This window comes from Rhinatrema bivittatum, chromosome 2 (genome assembly GCF_901001135.1).
Source record: "Rhinatrema bivittatum chromosome 2, aRhiBiv1.1, whole genome shotgun sequence".
In the NCBI taxonomy this organism is placed as follows: Eukaryota; Metazoa; Chordata; class Amphibia; order Gymnophiona; family Rhinatrematidae; genus Rhinatrema; species Rhinatrema bivittatum.
The window spans coordinates 502,735,396-502,750,460 of NC_042616.1; positions in this window are offsets into that span (position 1 = coordinate 502,735,396).

The following is a 15,065-nucleotide window of genomic DNA, read 5'->3' on the forward strand; positions in this document are numbered from 1 at the left end:
ATAGTAGCTACTCACCCAAGAAAAGGAGCTTTGTGAGTTATCTCTCTTGAATTTTTGAGACAACACACAAAGAGTTACTGCAACTGTCTGTCCCTTTGTGACTTATCTCTCTTTTGAATATTTGAGACAACCCAAAAAGAAGTGTCTATCCAAGTCCTTACATCTGTGACTAATAAAGGTGTAAAAGTTTCCTATGACTGGAAGATAGCTTAGGATTTCTGTTCCTGCTGTTGTGGTTTGCCAATAGCACATTTGGAAACCAGTCAACAGCTCACTAAAACTGGTTGGAATTATTCAAGTGTATCAAACATTTACAAGGATATCTAATTGACATTGTAGCCCCCATATTCTTTATTTCTTGATTCATATCAAGAAATTTTTTCCTTCGAATTTGGGTAGACCTAGTAAGGTCTGGAAAAATCCAGACCTTACCACCCAAATATAGTTTACTTCTATTATGAAAGAATGAATTTAATACAGAGTCTCTGTCCATAGACAAAAGAAATGTCACCAGTAGAGCACCCCAATATTCAATTTGGTCCTCTTCCATTGTTTCCAAGAAAGATGTTAAATTAATATTTGTTCCCAATACTGGTTCTTCCATACTTTTCTTAGTTGTCGTGACAAAGTAAATATTAGAGATAGATGGCAATAATTCTTTAGAGAATTGCAAGATTTCAACCAGATATTTCTTGAACTGTTCTCGAACAGATATCAGTTTAATTTTAGGAAATGTTTGATACACTTGAATAACTCATGTTATCTATTCTTTGAGCCATCACAATTAAGGTTCTTTATAGATAATCAGGGAATTGGTATCACTCCAATCCAGCCAACTTAGGATAATGTTGGAACAAGGTAACTTTCTTTATTTCCTTTTCCATTTGTTGAGGTAATGTTCCGGTTTAGGTTAGAATCTTATATGCCTACCTGTTTAAATTGTCAAATAAGAATAAGGTAGAACAGGGAATGTAATAAGGATTATGGGAAAAGTAAATTATACATACTTATAATGATGTAAACCTGGAATACCTTTTCTGTTTTGTTCATGTAAAATCTATAAATAAAAAAAAAATGGTTGGAAAAAAGGTTTTCTTATCCTAATTAGAGTGATCAAGTGCCACTCAATCATTTTTCTAGAGGTAGAAAAGAGAGTGTGCTCATCTTGTGAATCACAGAAAGAAGGTGTTGTGTCTGTGGACCCATGGGCTGAGATGAGAGTGGCTCTCCCTGCAGGTTCTCACCGTAGGCAGGCAGACCCAGACAAAACAGAGATTGGTCAGGACCTTCACCTATACCAGCCCACGTTCCCCTCGGGTTGAGTCTTTGGGTGCTGGGGCTGGCAGGACTTAGGCGTGGGTCTCTGCTGACAGGAGGGGTGATCCAAGGCCAGACTGAGATCGTAGGCAGGTGGTGGTCAGGCATATCCAGCATCCAGGCACAGGTTAGAGGTAGGCAGTGGTCAGGTGCCTACCTCTAACCAGAGTCCAGGCATAGGTCTGGGACAGGGAGCGGTCAGGCATATCCAGAGTTCAGGCAAAGGTAGGGCAGGCAGTGATCAAGCATATACAGAAACCAGGTAAAGGTCAAACCAGGTATCCATCCAAGGAAGAGGAAGAGAGACGGAAAGGGCTGAGGCAGGCAAGGACTGGAACAAGCAGGGCAATGAAGACTGGAAGAGGCTGAGACGAAGACTGGAAAAGGCTGGGACAAGATTGGAAAGGTGAGGAAACAATATGCACTACTCTCAGTAGCTGGACCTATTGCTGAGGCAAGATGCATCTGGAAGCTGCCCTTTTATAGGGCAGTGGTGCTGATGTAGGGGCCACAGGGACTTTTCCGCTGCAGTCCCTTTAAAGGTGGAGAGGTCATGCGCGCACCCCTAGGGAGAGGCGTGGCGCTTTGTGTCAGTGGAGTCCCACCACGTGGCATCAGCTGATATGCTGGTGGCATTCTGTCGCACTGAGGAGTCATGTGACCAGCCTGGTGCCTGAGGTACGGGTGGTGGTTCATGGGGATAGCCCACGGATTGCCGAACGCAACAGTACCCCTCTTACGCCCCACCCTAAGGCCTTGGGCTTCTTGGGGGTACTGCTGATGAAAGTCCTTGAGATTGGGATCCAATATGTTGGAATGATGGCTCCCATGATTTTTCCTCCGGGCTATAGTTCTTCCAGGAGGCATGAATCTAGGATCTCTTGGACTTTGTATGTTGTGTTTCCATCAGTAATGACCTCCTGAGGTTCTGGCAGTACTCTAGAGGGCCAAGAAAGTTTTATTGGTTTGAACAGGGAAACGTGAAACACGCTGTGGATTTTCAAGGTGGCTGGCAGCTTTAGCTGGTATGTGACCGAAACCACTTATCATACCACTGAAAAAGGTCAATGAAGCATGGTGCTAAATGCATTGAGGGAAGACATAGGCACAGCTACCAGGTACTAAGCCAGACCTTTTCATCTATCCTGAATTGAGGTGCTGGCCTCCTTCGGGCATCTGCCATTTTCTTGGCTCGGGTGGCTGCTTTCTTAATCAACCAATTGGTTTGCTCCCATAGTTCATGCAATTCCTGAGAAGAGAGCTCAGCAGCAGGTGAAGGAACTGTCACGGGTATTGGAATGGAGGCAGAGGCAAGGCTGACAAATGACAAAATCACACCAACTTTGCGGACCCCTCTGTCAGGACATACACATGGATCAAACGGATCCTGCAGCCTTCATCTTGGATCTGCAAGTATAACATCCAGCCTGGCATGACAGGTTGGACTTTCAGTGCTTGTCTGCAGGGATTCCATAAGCAGGATGACCACTCCCCCGGCATGTCTGAAGTGACTGAAATATATATCCTGTTGTGCCATTCCAGGAGCCAGGAAGCCTCCCTCTATGGAGTGGGCCTCCTGTAGAAAGCTGATGGAGTACTCGCTTCTCTGAAGGAAAGAGAGCACTCAGCTCCTTCAGAGACTGTCCTACAGACGTTGGTATTCAAGGAGCTGATCATCAGAGACATCCTCAGTTGAGATTTCCTCTGCTGTGACTGTTGTACCTCCTAAGGGAGCGATACAAGTTACATGCAGAAACTTTGGATTCACCTACTATCCTCTGAGCCGTTACGTTTGCTCTCCTTGAAGTGGTCCAACAGAACCACTTCGCACTGGGCCACTTCTTGAGAGCTCTGTCCACTTTTATTTATTTTAAATGTTTTTATTCTGCCTATATTGATAGCTTTCATGCTAAGTGGATTACAAAGCATAAAATAAAACACAACACAACAAAATACATAAAGCATATAAAACAGTAAGACATCACAATCAAATTGCAGGTTAAAATTAAAATGCCTCAATGAATAAAGTTTTTACAACTTTCCAAAACAATTTAAAATCATATAACCCATGAATTTCATCTGGTAAATTGTTCCAAAGTGTAGCTCCCCCAATAGAAAAAGATCTTTGCCTAGTATCACGAAAAAATACAGCTTTTAATGATGGCAATTCTAGATATTGCTTTTCCTTCCTGCTCTTTCCAGCAGGAAGAGGTCCAGCTCAGATAAAATAATGGAAGGGCTTAGACCCAACTCATCCTTGTCCTCCCCCGATGCCTCCCAGTCTGGGAACCACCCCCACTTGGGTGTACTGGATGAAAGCCTTCCCATCTCAGGCTGCTTGGTGTTTCTCAGTTGTCCACAACTTTCATCCATGTGCCCTGTCCCTGGGTCTGGCTAAGCAGATGTTCCTGAAATGACAAACAAGAAGCTGCAGACCATCACTTGGAAAGGATTGGGGTTACCACTCTGGTACCTTGGTCTAGGTCCCAACATACTAATATCCTATCCCATGTGGGTCCCCTCCATAATGGCCTACAGCCCTGGGGTTAAGCCAGAATCTCTACCTTTTCTACCAGGCATTGTCCTTCAGGGGTTCCCCCTGGCCACCGCAATAAGGGCTTGCATTTCAGTTGGTGGTGGAAGGAGGGGGGGGTAAGCTCCTGGGTACTTGGGGGGGATTCTACATTCCCAGATTTGGGATATGGTGGTGACAGAAACGCCTCAAAGTCTAAGATGGAGGGGGACTTGCTCTTCTCACATCGGGGACAGTACAAGTGGGGGGCTGGTGCACCCCACTCCATATTCTCCATCCATCTTGGAGGCATATTAATACTTTCAATTTGGGTGATGGTGAGTCAGTTACCCTCCTCCCTATCATTCTGCCAGGTACTCTCTAGAATAGATTATGGTTTCTATTCTTTTTAGGTGGCTTTATGATTTTCGTCATCCTCTCCACCTCTTCCCCAAATCCACTTTTTCTATGATAGATAAGCCAGAGGCAGAAAACTACAAAGGTGTTCCTTTTTGGGAACATCTGTGAGCAGGGTTCTCCTCTGTTTCTTGGCATGAGTTTCCTGCTTTGAACTCCCATTTGTTGTTTTCTCCCCCTCCTCCCAGACCCCCTCCTCCTGTTTCATCGGGATGGTTGAGGTTCCCTCAGATGTCGTCGCCACTTCCATTGCTGTAGTCCCAGTTTCTTATAAAGAGTTATCCATGGGGGCAGCCTCTTCTGAACCAAATTTTAGGGCAGTTCCGATCTCACTGTTAGGGTCCGAGTTGATGGGGGTTGATGGGGGTTGTTCAGATTTAATTTTAGTGTCAGAGGTCTTTCGGTCTCCCTGAGTTTGGGTTGCACAGTTCCAGCTTCTGGAGTCAGCAGCCTGAGGCTCCAGTTCCTCACCCTAATTCCAGTGAGTGAGGATGAGGGTCCTGCAGAATGGAAGGGGTGGATCTTGGAGGTCTCTACCTCTAGAGTGGTGGTGCCTGTTACGAGCGCGCGCGGGCGCGGTCGTCGTAAGCGGGTGGTGGTGAGCCCTTGGGCCACGGCAGGACTCAAGGAGAAGCCCCAAGTCATACCGTGGGAGGTGAGCTGAGCAGGCATGGTGAGTCAGGCAGGCAGGAACAGAAGCAGGGAGTCCGACACTCAGCCGGACCTGCATGCCCATGGTAGCCAACACGGGGAAGTTGACTAATGAACGGTCCTCCGACTGTTCCCGGCCCTTTCGGACCTGCCGCAGGGAACGGCAATGGGCAGCAGGCCGGACAGAGGCGAGGGCAGACAGAGTCCTTAAACAGAAGACATCAGACGGGGCAGAAGCAGGCTGAAGCAAGACGAAGACATCAGGACAAGGGCTGAAGCGAGACACAGGAAAGATCCAGGCGAGCAGGAACTCCGATGCTGGGATACTCACATCCGAAGCCCCCTCGGCTGGCAGAAGCTCAAGAGCCCGTGGGACGAATCCCTCCTGTTGGCCACTCCAGGGCCCAACAGGACAGAAGGCTCAGGAACCAGATGAGGACGTAGGTCAAGGCAGAGACAGGAAGACATCCGGGCAAGGGCTGAAGCAGACACTATAGACAAGGCTGGAAGGAAACATGGCACTGTCCATCAGGGCGCCCTACTCAGCCCACCCGTGGGACTGAGTTGCGGACCACCCTGTCCCAGACGCGCCCTACACAGCCCAGGAAGGCTGGTCGCGGACCACGCTGAGAAGGAGGGTGCAGGGAAACTCCAGGCGAACAGGAACTCCGATGCTGGGATACTCACATCCGAAGTCCTTACGGCTGGCAGGCACAGGAACAAACATCTAGGCAGAGACACTGGACAGGGATCCATCAAAGCATATGATGATCACGGAAGACCTGGATCAGCAAGGATACAGACGACTGTAGGACCTGATCCGAAGGCCCTTTGCAAATGAACAGAAAGTCCTTAAATACTGGAGGTAGAAGGCAACTCCCTGGGAGGAGCTTGCCAGGACCGCCCACCGCTGGGCCTATAAGTCAGGTGGAGAGCTGCGGGCCAGCCCCTAGGAGAAGGGCGTCGCCAAACAGGAAGTCCAAACGCTGGCAAGCAAGCCACAGGCACAGCTAGGCCTCTCAGGCCCTGGAGCAAGTCCCGGATGGAACACAGGTGAGGCCCAGGCTTCAGAGCGGCCTCCGGAGGAAGGTAAGAGACCTCCTGTAGCGCAGCAGCAGGGGGGATCGCAACAGTGCCAGTGGATCAGATTTCTTTTTTCATGTAGTGGCACTTACTGGTTTTTCCAGGGATGGGGTTTTCTTGGAAGAGAATAGACTGGGCCCCTTCCTTCCAGTCTTGGCTGTTCCTGGGATAGCACTCTCAGTGGGACTGTGATTAATGGCATCCAAGGTGAATAAAACAGAAAATGTCATAATGCCTCTTTATTGCTCCATGGTGAGACCGCAACTTGAGTACTGTGTACAAATCTGGTCACCGCATCTCAAAAAAGCTACAATCAAAGCAATTTATCACAATCTGCATTAGCGACTGCCTGAGCGGGCCCAGCGAACCCCACACACCGAGGCTAATATGCACGGAGCAGGCCCTTCCGGACGACTGCCTCCCCTTATCTGCTGATCTCTGTGCCAACGCTATGAACCTGCTCCACTGCCCAAAAACTGCAAGTAGAAGATCTGCACCTGCCGTCCAGGCCCGCGACCTTACCCGCCTCTCGATAGCCTACAAGCAATGCTGCAACGCTGCGCCGCCCATCCACGACCTCCGAAGCATCGGCACAGGACAGTGACGTTGAGGGAAGAGGACTTTAAAAGTTGCGGCAGTGAGCCTTTGGCGCTGTGCGACAAAGGGGCCTGCCCCTTGGCGCGTCCCTTTGCGTTCCCCTGCACCCTGCACATTATCATCTGGAAATTTATTACCACCTCCACATACTAACCCTTAACTCCCTTCCATTCCTCCACTTCTAACATCCCATCCTCCTTACTAAACTTTCTAACACTTCTACGAAATATGCTTAGTACCCCATCCCTATTCTCAAACACTATTACCAACCCTCCACACACGAAATCACCAAATCACAGCATTTGACCAGGCAACTCATCCCAATCATGCTCACACCACTCACGCAATTTCTCAGCCTCACGGCCCTCACTGTTATACTTTTCAATGCTCAATCCATTTCCAAAAAAACTACAATCCTCCAAGATATGCTCCTTGATGACAAACCAGATATATGTGCCATCACTGAAACTTGGCTGAAAGAAACCGATGCAGTCCTACTCAATCAACTCCCTAACCATACCTATTACATTTACTCCTTACCAAGACCCAAAAAAAAGGGTGGAGGGCTGTTGCTTGCCGCAAAAAAAGGGCTGAAATTAATCTCGCATACTGTCCAAACTGCCCCCGAAATTTGAAATTGGGCTGTTTAAATCCCCACACCTCCAAGTATGTCTAGTTTATATACCCCCAGGCACACTTGACAAAAATCCTTCTCCCATCATTGAATTTATCACGCAAAACATAGATATTAACACACCTGCCATTATTCTGGGAGATTTCAATATATATGTTGATGCATCTCCTCTCTCTCCCACCTGTGAAACTTTTCTATCAGCCCTAAAAGCACTGGGCTATAATCAAATACTATCTAACCCTTTGCACAAAGCAGGTCACACCCTAGACCTGATTTTCATTAATGACTCTATCTCACCAGATGTCTCCACCTACACTCCCGTTCCCTGGTCTGATCACCACCTGATTCATACTACCCTCTCCCTGCAACACACGCCACCAGCTAAACTCCTGGAATGTAATACTTTACAGTTTCGCAAACCATGCTCTAAAGACGACCTTATTGATGCACTCAAAAATGAACTACATAAACTTGACCTATCTGACACTAATACTGCCATCACATCATAGTACTCCCTTACCAATAATATTGCCAATGAAATCTGCCCTTTACGCACAAAAAAATCAACCTTTCCAGCACACACAAAAAACCTTGGTATATGCCTGAACTAAAAATGATGAAACATACCCTCAGAAAGCTAGAGAAACTGTTGCGTAATGACCCCCTCACCTGCTCGACTCAAAAAATATAAATCAACCCTACATAAATACCGTGAACAAACCCTCAATTCCAAAAAAGTCTTCCATGCTAAAAGAATCCATGATTTGCAATTTAATGCAAATGCTCTCTTTGCTTAGATGCCAAAACCAAGAGTGATGAATTAGCTAAATTCTTTCATGAGAAAATAGCTAAAATCATGACACGCTTCCCAATCAATAATCTCCAACTAAAATTATTCCACCAAATTCCCAAGCCTCTTTCAATACCTTTGAGCCCACCGCCTCCTTAGAAATTCAAATCGCTACAAAAAAATGAAACCTGCCACACACCCCAGCGATACCATTCCAACTAAATTGCTACTGAACATCCCTGAAATAATAGCACCTCCAATTGCCAACGTTATTAAATGCTCCCTTGCACTAGGTGAAGTCCCCAACACTCTCAAACAAGCCATCATTAAACCTATACTGAAAAAAACGAAAGCTGATGCCTCCAATCTGACCAATTACTGCCCCATTTCCAACCTCCCTTTTCAGGCAAAAATCCTAGAAAAAATTGTCAACTCACAACTCACGGAATATCTAGAAAACCATAAATTTCTTTCATCCTCACAATTTGGTTTTCATAAGCATTTCAGCACCGAAACCCTGCTTATCTCACTCGCAAATTCCCTCCTCACTGGGCTAGACAAAGGGCAATCTTATTTAATAGCCATGCTCGACATATCTGCTGCATTCGACACTATAAACCATAATATACTCATCAACTGTCTTAAGGAAATAGGCATATCAGATACCCCCCTCCGATGGTTTGAGTCTTACCTGTGAAATAGGCAATATAAAGTCAATTTTGGAAACAAGGAATCCCAACCATATAATCTTACCCACCGAGTCCTACAAGGATCCGCCCTGTCTTCTACCCTCTTTAATGTATACATTCTCCCCCTCTGTCACCTACTTTCCGAGCTTGGCCTTATATATTTCATATATGCTGATGATGTGCAAATCATCATCCCCATTAATGACTCCTTAAACAATGCCCTGAAAACGTGGGACACGGCCCTTACAACCATTAGTGCACTCCTTACGAGCATCAACCTTGCCATTAACCCCGATAAAACAGAAATCATGCTTATCTCCCCACAGAAAGGCAATACTATGGACACCACGCTCCATACTCAATACCCCACAGTCACCCTTGCGCAAAATGTAAAAAATCTTGGAGTCTCCATAGACAAACAGCTCAATCTCAAAACACATATTAATAATACTATAAAAGATGGTTATTTCAAATTACATACACTGAAAAAATTGAAACCACTACTCTATCATTGTGACTTCCGTACTGTCCTGCAATCTCTCATCCTTACAAAAGTAGACTATTGTAACTCCCTCTGTCTTGGCCTCCCCAATACCACCATACTCCTTTTACAAATGCTGCAGAATGCTGCAGCACGTATACTTACCAACACCCATAGATCAGAACACATCATACCCATATTCAAAGATTTGCATTGGCTCCCCATTGCGCAACAGATAAAATACAAAATATTATCTTTAATACATAAAAACCTTCACACCGAAAACATGATCTGGCTCAATAATGCCTTACACTTCTGCAAACACTCCAGACCTCCAAGAACACAACTTGCTGCCTCATTATACACACCCTCACCCAAAGCCACCCTACACAATACAACTAGAAAGCGTGCCATGTCTATAGCCGGGCCGACCAAATGGAACAATATGCCACCAGACCTCCGTCAAGAAGAATGCACAAAGAAGTTTAAACAAAAACTTAAAACATGGCTTTTCTTACAAGCTTTTACCTAATGCTCTTTCAACCTCAAAACAGTAATAGCCATTTCCTTTCTGTAACTTCTTGCAGCCTTCCACCCTTTACCAATGCCTTAATAACCTTTCCCCTAGCTGCTAGAGCTGCAATCTTTTGCTCTTATTTGTAACATTTATTACCTTCCCGCATTGTAATATAATGTATTTGTTTATATTTCTATTGCATTTGTTCCTTCCTCCCAATCTTCCTGCACCCCCCGCCTGTATTCTCCCATTACTGTCTGACCCTTAGCAATCCTGCTATTCATATTTTTTGCAACCTGTTTTTCACTTATTTAAATGCATTTTACTCTGCTTTTCAAGCATTAGTGTGTACTTGCTAACCCCTCCAACCGTGCCTTAGGTGTAATTAGACCTGTTTCTTTTCTGTGATATTATTCTATCTAGTTCAACTTTTCAACTGTAAAGCACTGCTGCTAGTTGTTTTGTTAATTGTAAACCGATGTGATGTTACTAAACGAATGTTGGTATATAAAAACTGCAAATAAATAAATAAAGAAATAATTGCGATGGAGAAGGTGCAAAGAAGGGTGACCAAAATGATAAGGGAAATGGAACAGCTCCCCTATGAGGAAAGACTAAAGAGGTTAGGACTTGTCAGCTTGGAGAAGAGACGGCTGAGAGGGGGATATGATAGAGGTCTTTAAAATCATGAGAGGTCTAGAACGGGTAGATGTGAATCGGTTATTTACTCTTTCAGATAATAGAAAGACTAGGGGCACTCCATGAAGTTAGCATGTGGCACATTTAAAACTAATCGGAGAAAGTTCTTTTTCACTCAATGCACAATTAATCTCTGGAATTTTTGCCAGAGGATGTGGTTAGTGCAGTTAGTATAGCTGTGTTTTGTTTTTTTTTTTATAATTTCTTTATTGAGGAGTATGTTAGCATAACAGTGAGATAAAATAAGCAAAAATTGCAAGATTTCTTTACACCTTCAACTTTCAGAACATACTGGATGTAACAAATCAGTCCAGTGCTAAACATTCCCCTAATTTTTAGTTTTTATGAATCCAATGTAACCTGTCCCCTCCCTTCTCCCCTCTAGCCCCCAGAAGAAAGAAACAAGAATTAAGAAACAAGAAGACAAACTAATAATCTCGCATTCAGGCTATTCCGGCTGCTTAGCTTTATAGTCCCAACTTAAAAGAGTCTTTATGTGGTCTCGCGTAGAATTTGGAAGTGATTTCCAATATGGTAGCCAGATGTCTTCACAGTGCCTGCACGCCGTCGCTGTTTTCTGTCTGGCCATCAGGTATTCCAATTGTAAGTGATTAGTCATACGGTTCCTCCAGAGAAGTACACAAGGCTCATCGGTTGTGATCCACATGGACATAATGGTTTGAAGCCCCACAAGAAGTGCTTTACCCATGAATAATTTCATCTGGTCAGACATAGTCCCTAGTTGCCCCTCAAATAATCTAAACAGACACAACTTATATGTGACGGTTATGGTAATCGCCTGCCCCATGATAGCTTGTAATTTGAACCCAACAGCGCTCCAAAACTTTTGAATTACATCACATTCCCACAAGCAATGAAACAGGGAGCCCGGCAGTACTCCGCACTTTAAACATAAGTTAGACTCACATAATTTTGCCGCATACATCCAGGTTCTTGGCATAAACATACATTGTAGTACCTTAAAGCCCACCTCCCTCAACTGCACATTATCTGTGTATACATAACATTTATCTAGTACATGTATAATTTCATCAGTTGTCAGAGTGAAATCAGCTTGTCTCTCCCATTTTCTCTGAATCTGTTGAATAACTTCGGCATTAGGTATTAATTTGATCTGTCTGGAGAATGCCCTACATGAATTGGGTTTGGTCCCCCCTAGCTTCAGGAAATCTTGCAAACCCCAAGATCTCTCCCAGTCTGGATATTTCGTACATTCCCCTTGAAAGTAATGCCTCAATTGGAGATAGCCAAAGAAGTCCCTAGCTTCAAGTCCAAATTGATCCTGTAGAGCTGGAAAACTTTTAAGTTGTCTAGTCATGGGTTCCAAACTGTGCGCTACCGTGCTTAAGCCACGTCTTTCCCAGACTGTAAATATCGAATACGTCAATCCAGCTGGGAATTCTGGGTTCCCCACCAACGACAAAAAAGGCGATGTGGTTCCCTTCATTCCCAATTTTACTCTGCATAGATAACGCCAAGCAAGTCTGCAGGAGCGAATAATTAAACTATTTTTATAAGAACCAATCACTACGTCCCCTTTCACCTGTAGCAAGTTCTGCGGTTTATATGGGTAGAGCCAAGCATTTATAAAGGAATACGGGGAGTAGGCACTCGTCCCATTTACCCAATCGTGGATATGTCGCAACAGACTTGATAGATTGTAATGTCTCCAATTTGGGCAGTCTAGACCACCCTGGCTTCTGGGCCGCATTAAAGATGCTAAAGGTAGGCGTGCCTTGTGCCCTCCCCATATGTACTTCCTAATTAACTTATGGATGGTGGCAATTTCCTTGGTAGTTAGCCACAAAGGTAGTTGTTGTAAAACATAGATCCATCTAGGAAGTTCCATCATTTTTAGCAAGTGTATTTTCCCTGTGATGGTAAGAGGTAGGGTAGTCCAAAGCTGCAATTTGTGCTCCATATTCTTGAGCAGACCTTCTACATTAGCCTTATGTAGTCGTGTAATGTCTGCCATCAGCCGGATACCCAAATACCGCATATCACCCGTCACCCACTTCAATGGGAATGTCCCGATCCAATGTTCCTTTGAGAAGGGGCTTAACGGCAATGCTTCTGATTTATCAGTGTTTATCTTAAGCCCAGCAAAGAGCCCAAAAGTTGTCTGATGTTGTAGTACTTTAGGAAGAGAGCTCTGTGGGTCAGTCAAGAACACTAAGACATCATCCGTGAATGCAGAAAGTTTAAAAACTGGTGAATGCAGAAAGTTTAAAAACTGGTTTAAAAACTTGGTTTAAAAAGCTGGAAACCATGTATCGCTGGGTCTTGTTCGATCTTTCGTAATAATGGATCAATTGACAATATGTATAACAGGGGTGACAATGGACAACCTTGGCGTGTTCCTCTATATAGTTGAAAATTTTCCGAAGTTTGCCCATTAGCTAGTATGGCCGACATTGGTTGGTGATATAGCATATGTATACTCTGCAAAATTTCCCCTTGGAACCCATATCGTCCGAGTACAGAGAACAAGTAAGGCCATGATACTCGGTCGAAAGCTTTTTCCGAGTTAAAAGCTACTATCACTGCCCCTTGGTCTCGGGTTTTACATTCTTCCATTGCAATTAGTAGTTTAGTCATATTAATAGATATGGATCTGCCTCTTATGAATCCCACTTGTTGCGCAGATATGAGAGATGGGAGAACCAAACTTAAACGATCGGCTAGTATTTTAGCGAAGAGCTTCGCTTCACAATTGAGCAAGGAGATTGGCCTATACGATGCAGGAGAGGCCAAGTCTTTCCCAGGCTTCTCTAGGACTGTTATAAACGCTTTAGTTATTCCGTCAGGAAATTTGCGGTCTTTTTGGGCTGCCTGAAAGAATCTTAATAGGGCCCCTGAAGCATGTGTCTGCAGAATCTGGTAATATTCAGCGCATAGGCCATCGGGGCCTGGCGCCTTGTTATGCTTGCTACTTTTTATTACTGATAAGAGCTCCACCAACGTTATAGGGGCATTAAGCATTGTCAATTGTTCTATAGTAATTTGAGGGAGGGTTATGTCCGCCATAAATTCCTCTTCATCCACCTCGCCACCTTTCCTGTCATCTGTATAGAGGGTTTTATAGAAGTGGCGAAATGTAGCGCATATCTCTGCTCCCGAAGTTATGGGTTTGCCTTTGGAGTCCTTCAACTTGTCAATATAGGTTTTCCCACGTTGTGCGCGCACCAGATTCGCTAGAAGTTTTCCAGCTTTGTTACCAAATCGATATAGGTTATGCGACCCTTTCAGCATTGCCCTTTGTGCCCTGACATGTAATGCCGTATTTAAGGCCCTGAGGCATTCAGTGTACAAGGCTAAGTTCTCCTTGGATTTAGACGAGGCCAACTGTCGCTTAGCAGCCTGCAAGTCTGATTCTAAGGTAATTATCTGTTTATGCAAAGCCTTAGATCTAGCAATCGTATATGAAGTTATCTCCCCTCTCAGTACTGCTTTACTTGTTTCCCAATATAAGCACGGGTTGTTCTCATGTTCTTTATTGCATTTGGCATAGTCTTGCCATTTTGCTATCAGAAATTCCTTAAATTTAACATCTCCCGCTAAAGAACTGGGGAATCGCCATATCTTTGCCACATTAGCCTCTCCGTCTCCCAAAAGATCCACCCATATCATAGCATGATCGGATAAAGCCACGTCTCCAATTTGAGCCCTTCGTGTTCTGGCGAAGAAAATATCATCAATAAGTATATAGTCTATGCGAGACAGTGTAGCGTGAGCTCTGGAGACATGTGTGTAGTCTCTTTCTGTGGGATTTAATGTTCTCCAAATATCCATCAATTTAAGTTCTGTGCATAAGTAGGATATCCCTTTTGGGCTGGATGCAGGAATCACATTAGTTACTTGTGATCGATCTAATGCAGGTTCATGTACACAGTTAAAGTCTCCGAGTAAAATCAGGGGACCACTTTGCACCGACAGAATCTGACCAACCAACTGTTGGAAAAATAGATGGGAGTATTGGTTCGGTGCGTAAACTGAACAAATAGTGATATCTCTTCCATTCAGCTTACCCGTGATAATAAGGCTTCGGCCATTGGGTTCTGCCACCTGCTCTTTGCACTCAAATCTGGTATTTTTGTGGAGTAAGATTGCCGTGCCTGCTTTCTTTCCCAGCGCTGGAGTAAAGAAACACTGACCAACCCATCCTCTTTTTAATTTTTTACTTTCCATTTCCGTTAGATGTGTTTCTTGGAGCCCAATAATGTCTATGCATTTTCTGTTAATGGCGCTTAGTATTTTCTGCCTTTTTATTGGGGATCCCAGTCCCCCCACATTCCACGAGCCTACCCGAAAATTATTCATCCATTTGTCCGGTGATAGCCTTTATGATACTGTAGTTCTGTTCTCGCCAAAAGACCGCCCAGCTCGGCCCTCAGCGATACTACACTCCGCCTCATGATCCTGTATGCGATTGGTGTCTGGCATTTGCTTCTTATTGGATATATCTGTATGTCTCCTGTCAGTCTCCAACTTCTCCGCGGTTTCGCTACTCGCAGTACTTGTTCCTTTCCCCGTCCCTTCCCAGTAATTACATAACTAGCAACCATTTGTTAGTATAGCTGTGTTTAAAAAAGGATTGGATATGTTCTTGGAAGAGAAGTCCATTACCTGCTATTAACTGACAGCCACTGCTATTACT